Below are 9,299 nucleotides of genomic sequence, written 5' to 3'. Positions count from 1 at the left end.
AATGATGAGCCTCTCCTCTCCCAAAAAAAAAAAACATAAAAATAAAAATAAGTGAAATAATTAGTAATTAATTAATTAATTTTTTCTTTTCCTTATTAAAAATAAAAGAAATCCATTTTGTAATAAAATAGAAATAGTCTCATTTTGCTTAAACCTCATTAAAACATGAAATCCCTACCCCCGTTCCCGTAAAATATACAATGGCGGAACCCTCTCCTCATTTTCAAGACACAACCTTAGGAAAGGGGGCCGCCTCATAGCCACTCCCATCCATGCAAATGATGAGATGTCCCCATGCCCCCCTCCCCCCCAAGAACAAGAAAAAAAATCATAAAAATAAAAAAATAAGTAAAACAATTTGTAATAAATTAAAGAATTTGTTCTTATTAGAAACGAAAAATCCCTTTTATAATAAAATAGAAATAGTCCCCTCTTGCATAAACCTCATAAAAAGAAAAAACCCCGGCAAGAGAGAGGGAGATAACCATAATGTCGAAATTTGGATCATTAATGCAATCGATAAATAATATTTTATTCTCTCTTGCAAATAGCCAAAATAATACCTATATTTTTTTAAAAGCTATATTTAAGTTAATAGTACTCTTATTTTGCATTGAAAATTAGATTTATTAGCTTTAATAATTAAAAATTCTTTAAAATTAATAAATAATCCTTATATCATTTCTTAGTATTTTTATCTTTTTACAGTTAAAAGTATAGCTAAAATAATATCAAAATTTTAAGAAAAATATGATAAAATTAAAATAAATAATCAGCTAGATTATAAATTAAATTAATGAGAAATATTAATTTTATGTAATTTTAATTAAAATTAGTTAAATAATATTTAAAATATTATAAAGTATTTTTAAATATCTTATTTACTATATGAAATAATTATTAATTCATAATTTTAATTTATTCTCATAATTTAAAATATTAAATATCTTAAAATACATGTTTTCTTAGAAAATATTATTTATGTTATATTATTTTGTTGCTCACTTAAATTAGGACAAAAAGTTAGATTATTAAAATTTACTATTTCCTTCGTAATGAAAAATTAAGTTAGTTTTTGATATTTTCTTAAGGTGCATTTGCATGCATGAAAACTAAAGTGTGTTCATATTTGGTTTATTTTCATGAATGAAAAAAAAAAAGGAAATAAGGTGTGCTCATATGTAAGGAAATTACAGATATACTCTCATTAGAGTACATTCACATGCAATGAAATACTCAATTCATTTCAATGAGTGAAAGATAGGAAATAAGGTGCATTACATGTATGGAGAATAAATTGCGCACAGATGCACATAATCAACTTCGTGATTATGAAATCATGTATTTAAAAAATTAATGTCTTGAAATTGTTTTTGAAAAGATTGATTAGTAAAAAAATTAGCAATTGATTGTGATTATCATTAAGCGTAATGGAATTATACTAACTACATCTGTGGCTTGGGTAGCTGGATAGGAATGAGAAGTGATGTTATCCCTAGGGTCGTCTCCGTTACCCTCCACTCGAAGTATCTATACAATGCCTACTAATGTGGCTAACCACTGCTAGCTATGTTTTGATCTTCTGTATAGAAAGGTTCACCCTTATGGCAGGCCAGAACCAACGAGGCTCTAGTTTGAGTTTGTAATCTCTATCCCAGACCTAAGATAGAGTTAGAAACCTATACAAGATTAATGTGATTTAGCATTGAAAGGCCAGGGATAAAGATGGCAAGGTTGATAACCCAATTTTGGGTTGGTTCACTTTTGAAGCAACTGTATATATGAGAATAAAAATCAAGAATAGTTGTTTTCAAATGGATTGTTTAGTGTTCATAAATTAAGGGCGTGTCAATGAACCAAGTGCAATCACTAATTAAGAAAACTATTTTTATGTGTCATAACAACATGGTAGCATGTCTTGTTTAGAACACTAAAATACGCCTCAATACAACGGGAAGTGGGTGGATGATTTCCCAATGGAATCACCCTACGGTTGGGTGGACCCGATTAGCCACGTGGCTTTCCCAAGTTTGAAAACTTGTAGAACTCTTTCCACCTTATTAAAGGGCATTACTTTAGTTGAGTTCACCATCATGGTCAATGCACTATCCTTTGAGGGCAACTCTTCCTTATTTTGGATTGTTTCACAATGGCCAATGTATTGCACACATTGGCCACACTAGTATTGCTTGCATTTCTTGCTTGTCTTTAGCCAAATGGATGTTGAATCACATTGGACGTATTGCAATCACATCGTATACTCCAAGGGCTTACAACACTTTGGTGAGATTGTACCCTTACAAGTTCACTTTAAACTCAGATCACAAGTAGAATTGTTCTCTCCAATCAATCACATTGCATATTGGGATCACATTGTGGGTAACACACGGTCACATCTGCAAGTGGTGTGAAGAAGAGTTAATATGCAAGTGTACAGTGATCACATTGCAAAGACATAATGAAGGGTTGTTCCCTTTTCATTGAAAGCTATCCTACTTCTTCTTCTCTTAAACCTCACCTTTGATGACATCAAAGCTTAAGGACTTCCTTATTACAAGTTTCACTTAAGGGTGTTTCCATAATTTTTTCTTGCTTGAGCCTTCTTAAAGTTTTCAAATAGTGGAAAATTAAAAGAAATGGTGCAAATACCTTGTTTGCTCAAATTAGTATGTTTTCTTTCTTTCCTTTTTCAAACTAGACGTGTTGGATTTTGATGCCGATTAACAATTTTTTGACGCTCATTCCTACCAAAACAATTGTAATACATAAAGTGACATTTCAGCAAAATCCATATAATAGTAAGCTTGATCATTTATGAATATAAGTGGTTCTCGTAGTTAAGGAGCAACTCTATGGTAAAATATTTAGATCAAATATATGTTTTGTCAATGTATACACATATATTTAACTATTTTTATGTGTGTAGTCGGCTTGTTTCAAACATGGAAGTTTTGTCTATCTAGTCGAGACATGCCACTGTTGCTCATACGAGTGAATGGTAGTGCATGGAGATATATATTTTAACTCTTTAAAAGAAACCAATAAAACAATTTTATGAATAATTTTTCTATGTGTAAAGCAAAGTATTCTTCCACTAGTCAATTTCTTCTTTTAAGGGGTGTGAAACTAGTAGAAATCGTGGTGGGTTCCCAAAACCACCTATTTACTTTCAAATGAAAAGTACACACATGGGATGACATCGCTTCTCTTTTTTCTCAATTTGAGCCTAGCCTTATTGTCTTCTTGATAATCTAAATATTGGCCAAGACATTCTTCACATGCCTTGTTTTGTACAATGCTAGTCATGCTTGTTGAGCCTTATTCGAGGGCATCCTACCCCTTCATGTTCTTTAGGAGCAATGGAATGATAGGAAACCATAAACCCTAATATGTTTGGCCTCTACATTGGCATAGTTCTACTTTGTATGCCCAATTACAACATATTGAAATAGAACCCTATATAGCATGCAAGGGTAGAGTTGATCGTTATAACTGGCAGCTTATGCACAATTTATGATTACTAGACACTATGAATCTTGTGGAGGCTTGGTTTTCCATGCATTGTTCAATATTATGTGTGAATTTGATGCTAGATTGAGTTAATTGCTAAGGCTTGAACATGATCGAGAGGAAGCATAGGTAAACACTTGGGTGGATATGCAATTTGTAGTTGTTTAGGAGGGTATCATAAAGTGGAGAATGCATCAAGGGATGTTTATTCCATAGAGTTGGGCTTGAGATGTCCTCTTATATCATTATTTGTGTTGGAAGGGCAACATAATTAATCTTATGGGCGATCTTTTGAAATTGCTGAGGAGTTGGTGAGCATGCTTTGTTGAATTGGGTAATTTGTATAGTTCTCATATTGTACAAGCCCTTCTATATGTATAAACCTATCTAATAGGTCTTAGGCCTCAAGAGGAAGGTTCTTGATGCATAAAGAAGCTCACCTCTCTAGGTCTTTCATTGCAATCTCTTGTATGCAATAAAGACTGAACTCTTAGGCTAGTGTCATTGGTTCCTACCCAACTTTTGTGGGAGAAATAAAATTTCTACATGGAGTCATCCAATGCAAAAGTTTTAATGCAATGTGTTCAAATGCGACCTAATACTCAGATATTACATGTTTGTGATTTTGATGTTAGCATAATTGCAAACGTTTGACTACAAAGGGTTTAGTTTGCCACTTGGTCTAGGGAAAGTGGGTTGGTATAAAGTTCATTAAAAATTTTTATCTAAAGAAAGTAGGTGAATATACAATTTATTACCATAGAGTAGATTTTCCTCAATTTGTCTTTCTCTTACACTAGATTGTGGGATTTGCATTTCGTCTTCCTCCAAGCTTTTGTCTTAAACTACATTGTTTGATTTGCAATTTGGCTTCCTCCAATAAATTATTTTGTGGAGAACATTAGAGTCAAGAGGCATTGGGTATCTAGGGACTCAAAGCAACAAGTTGCAACTACTACGTAGCTTAAAGTATTGTTGACTCAACTAGTTCTCAAACCTAGAAAATATTCAGATTGATTATAGCGACTTCTTTGATTCTTGTTTTAACCATTGATGTGACTCACACTTGATTACCAATTTCACCTTTGTAAATGTCTACTTAAGCCATCACTGCATTCACTCGCTTGAGGCCCAAGTCAAGATAGTTTGTTTACCTTTGCCTTAGATATCCTTGGTGATTTTAATAATTTTGATGACACCTCCACAAATGAGAGAAGATTGGTGCTAATAATCTAAACACAATCTCTTTCTTGGGAATCATTAGTTGATTTCACATTTCTCCTCTAAGTGTGTAAGGTGGCCATTAGTGACCTCATCTACACTTCTCATTTTTAACTCTTCCTAAAATTCTATTCAAGAAATATGCATGTCCCCTTGAGAGGTGTAGTGAGTCCTCGTTTGTTTTGTTTTCTAATTGTTTTGCTTGAGGCTTGGGGGCTAGTCTATTTGGGTGCACTAGTAGATATTTTTGTCCATATCACATGGTTGACTAATCTAATGTGCCATGACAATATTTTTTCCAACTAGTTGCATTACAAAAGGTGATGAATTCAAAGGTGTCATGAATATTGTCTCCTTCAATTTGCATACAACTTTGGTAGACTTCCTTTCAAGTACCTAGATGGATGGGTTTCTTTCATTAAACAAATGAAATCATTTTGGTGACCCATGTAGGATAGATCCATTGTTGTTTGGCTCACCATTATTGAGTTTGGTGTTGGTTTTTATAGTTATATTATTTGGATTTCAAGTGTAGGTAGAATTGTGATAAGCCTTGGGTGGCCTAACCAATACTTGATAGTGACATTTTATCAAGGTAGATGCCCATTATTGTGAACTCTTTATTTGGCTCAAGTGATGGTAGAAATTTCATGAACAAAGTTGTGATTGATAGGTCCTAGTTATTCATGTCAATTTACGTGTTCATGTGATTGATTTGGTATTTTAAGAAGACTTTTCATAAGTGCCCCAAGATCATAAGTTGGCAACAACCCTTATCAAGCAGTTCGGTATGGGAATCAAAAAGTGGATTGGCTTTCATTTAGGTGATTCCACAAACAAATATACTTTAAATCTTTCATGGATTAAGATCAGGGCATTTGTGCTAGTCTCACAATGTCCCAAGATCAAGACTTGCACATAGGTTGGTGGGATTACTAACCCATCTTTGCTCTCTAAATCTAGAAGGATGGTCACAATAGCTCTTATTTACACTACTTATGGAGGATTTGTAGAGTGTTTTGGCTCCTCTACCATGGACAATTTGCATAGCACGTGATCAATCTAATTTCAGGTAAAGTGGATATGGCCCATGACACTATTAAAAATTATTTTGTAGCACACAAGTTGTGCTTCTAATACAAGCAAGAGGCTTCTATTTTTTTTGTACAAACTGAACCTCATTTCTTGATTGATCTTGACCATATCCTTGATGATGGTGCACTCGAGGCTTTCAAATGTTGCTAGTTAGCTAGAATGGTATGACAATGTAAGCAAATACACCCTTTGTTGCAATAACTATCTTATGCTAGTCTCATTGGTGGACTTGCCTTAAAAATCTATTTAAGAAGTTATAAACCTCTACTTCTCAAGAACACACTCTATGTACAAAAGAGGACAGTTATCTCTCTTCATTTCAACATTGACTCTCTTGTAGTTTGCACTTTTTTTTTTCCATTCTTTTTTAGCACTACAATGGTTGGGAACATATGTTCAATTTCATTGTCCCTTAAGTTTTGTTTTTTCCTTTACTTTTTAATTGTGCCATGTGTCCCAAATTCATAAGTATAGCCAATATTGCTTGATTGGCTTGGCATCCATTTCTATCAAGATAGAATGAACCACAAGATCATGAGGGATTCCATGCATATACAAATATTTCCGTGCAAATACATCCTAGAACTTCATTAAAAGACTCATTCATTCAACTTTCTCTTCTAGTTTCATGTCTACTAGTCCACATGGGCCTAAGTTTGTCTTCTTTTGAAGTCAAGTTGATTTCTTTGACCTTTACAGCTTTGCCATGAGTTTTTGGGTTGAATGAAAAGGGACAAAAAAGTAGAGTAGCATCATCAAGAGATTCCCTAGTATTAGATGCTAGCTAGCATTACTTGCAACTTGGTCCTACGTTTGCTTTCTTATTTTCTCTTTACCCAATTGATGTTATAGTGAGGTCAATCTTGAGAAAGGGAAAATGTAGCCATTTGGTGATGCATCCTCTTTTACATGTAATTTCCTCAATGCCCTTTAAACACATTTCATTGATGATCCTTGTCATTGCAGCAACATTTTGTTTTTTCTATTGTTACTATGTATCTCATAAAAAATGAAGTCAACTATGCTCTAGGCCATAATCATTGCCCCATTAATTTGACCAATGATGGAAGGTTCTTCTTGGAGCTCTCATATATCATACAATGAAGACAGTCAAGAACTTTGCTTAGCCCTTCCTTTTTTGCTAAGTTTGATTAATTTCTGATCCATTAGATGAGGTGTTCTATAACCTCTCTAAGGGGAATAATCCCATCTATTGTCTTCTCATTAGTGTGGGGAGGGACATTGTTTGTCTAAGAACATTTGAAACAAGCTTAAAACTTGGTTGTTATTACTTGATGTACCATTCATCCAAAGGGACCCATGTTGAAATCCCTTTATTTGAGAAGATTGATTATTGGGATGCAAGTTCATCATGGAAGGTCAAGCTTCCTTTGAGATGCTCCATGCTTGAAGTTGCCCAATTTAGGATCTAAGTCATATTTCAACTCAGAAATTTTCACGTCTAGGACTTATTTATCCTTGTTAAGTTGTATCAAATATTTTTGCCACCTAATTTTCCATGAAATTAGTTGATAAAATGATGAATCTCAAATTTATCATAAGGTCACTAGGTCAATGTTACTTAAGGTAGGATCTAAGCTATGCAATTTGGCATGTAAACTATCATGTCTTGGACCTACTCATCCTTATTAGGCTATATAGTGGGCTCATTCCACTTAGTTTCCATGAAGAAGTACAAAAGAAATTTTTGTGGCTAGTTGAGAGGTGGAGAGACATATCCTGTGTAGTCACAATCTTCCCATGGTCTCCTCTCATCTTCCCAAGGGAGAGATCTAGTATTGCTAAGAGTGGTATCTACTTATAATCTTCTTATTGATTGGAAACACTATATGCTCAATTTCTTAAATAAGTGTTCAAGCAATATATTATAGGACATCAACATCAAAATGTGAATATGGGGTTTACGCTAAAATTGCATTGCAAGCCATCATGCGCAAGATGAAGCCTTCAAATTGTTCAAGTTTATGACCTTATTCTTGTTATTGATATAGGTTTTTTTGAACTCATAATTATGCAAGAGATAGAGTGGTATCACATATAGTCATCTAAAGTCACATCACATGACTATTTCATCCCCTTAAGGACCATACAGATGTTAGATCAACCCTAGGGTTTTGACCTTAATTGACCATTCTCATAACACTTCTATGAGTTAAATCAACCCTAGGGTTCCAACCATTCTCATAACACTTCTATGAGTGTTAGATTCAAGAAGTCTCCCATGACTTTTATGGTGAATGTACAGCCAATCTTATAATGCTCCCATGAGTTGAACTCAAGAGTTGTTGATCAATTTAAGAAAAAAATGTGATTTCTCTAAAGATGGATTTCTTGACATCTTCAACATCTATCAGTCATGGAATTTTCACTTGCCCTAACTTCTATGATACTAACACTTATTTTCACTTTTCTTTCTTACACTCTATATGTCTTGTATCCCCACCATGATGCATTAAGTGGTACTATTCTACCTCATAATGGTCAACTTATCCATTTAATTTTTGAGTGACTCCTTGGGACCTCTACAATATTTCACTATATCTCATACCATTTATCAATATCTTAAAGCTTGGCACAGCTAGCAATTGTGTTTATAAAACACACCCTAATGGATGCCTTCAAGAATGGAAATGTTTGTGGATACTACTATACACAAGTTATAATTCTAAAAACTTCCTTTTACTCTAAATACATAGACATTTGGTTTCCCTTGCCATTCATTGTCAGGGGTATCAATAACTTAGTTTCTTAGCTCAATTTGCATATATCCTCAATTTTTTGTGGCATAAGGGTAGGATCAATGTCTCTTTTAGCTTTTTTTTAGTATGTTCTTAATATGATTGTATAGACTATTTTTCACTTCTAGTTTAGTCCACTATGTTCTTAAACTCGTTCTTTAGACTACAGAAGACCCAAAAATGTCAATAAAAACTTAAGAAGAAACTAATCATATATAGAAATGGAGGCTTGCATGCATGTGAGTACTCGAATTTATGGAAGGTTCAAATATGACTTTAGATTCCAAAACTTGAGAAGGAATTTAGTGGATCTACATCTCATACAGATGACATGCTTGTAATGTAGCTTCTACCAAAATTGGAAGAGAATTTATGAAAGAGACAATAATGATATTGAAAAAAGCAATGATAGAATGTTGTAAAGAAAGTCAAAAATGAAATAGAATGAAATAAAGATTGACAAAAGCAATGATTGAATATCACATTGGCGCTACATGTTTTAAAAGAGTACTAAATGAAAGAGTAAGAAAATGAGATTGGGAAAAGTAATACTAGAATGCTAGAAAAATAGTCAACGCTTTGGTTATATTTCTTTTAAATTATTTAGTATCATAGAAAGAGTGATGCATGACAAGGGACAATTGTGATAAATGAATACATTCACAGTGCATTTATCAAAGAGACTTTGGGCATAAATGTCTATAGTCAAGAAGA

This window comes from Lygodium microphyllum, chromosome 14, assembly GCF_053477565.2.
Source record: "Lygodium microphyllum isolate KBCC chromosome 14, Lygodium_microphyllum_v1.1.10, whole genome shotgun sequence".
Taxonomy (NCBI): Eukaryota; Viridiplantae; Streptophyta; class Polypodiopsida; order Schizaeales; family Lygodiaceae; genus Lygodium; species Lygodium microphyllum.
Note: the sequence above shows the minus strand (reverse complement) of the source record.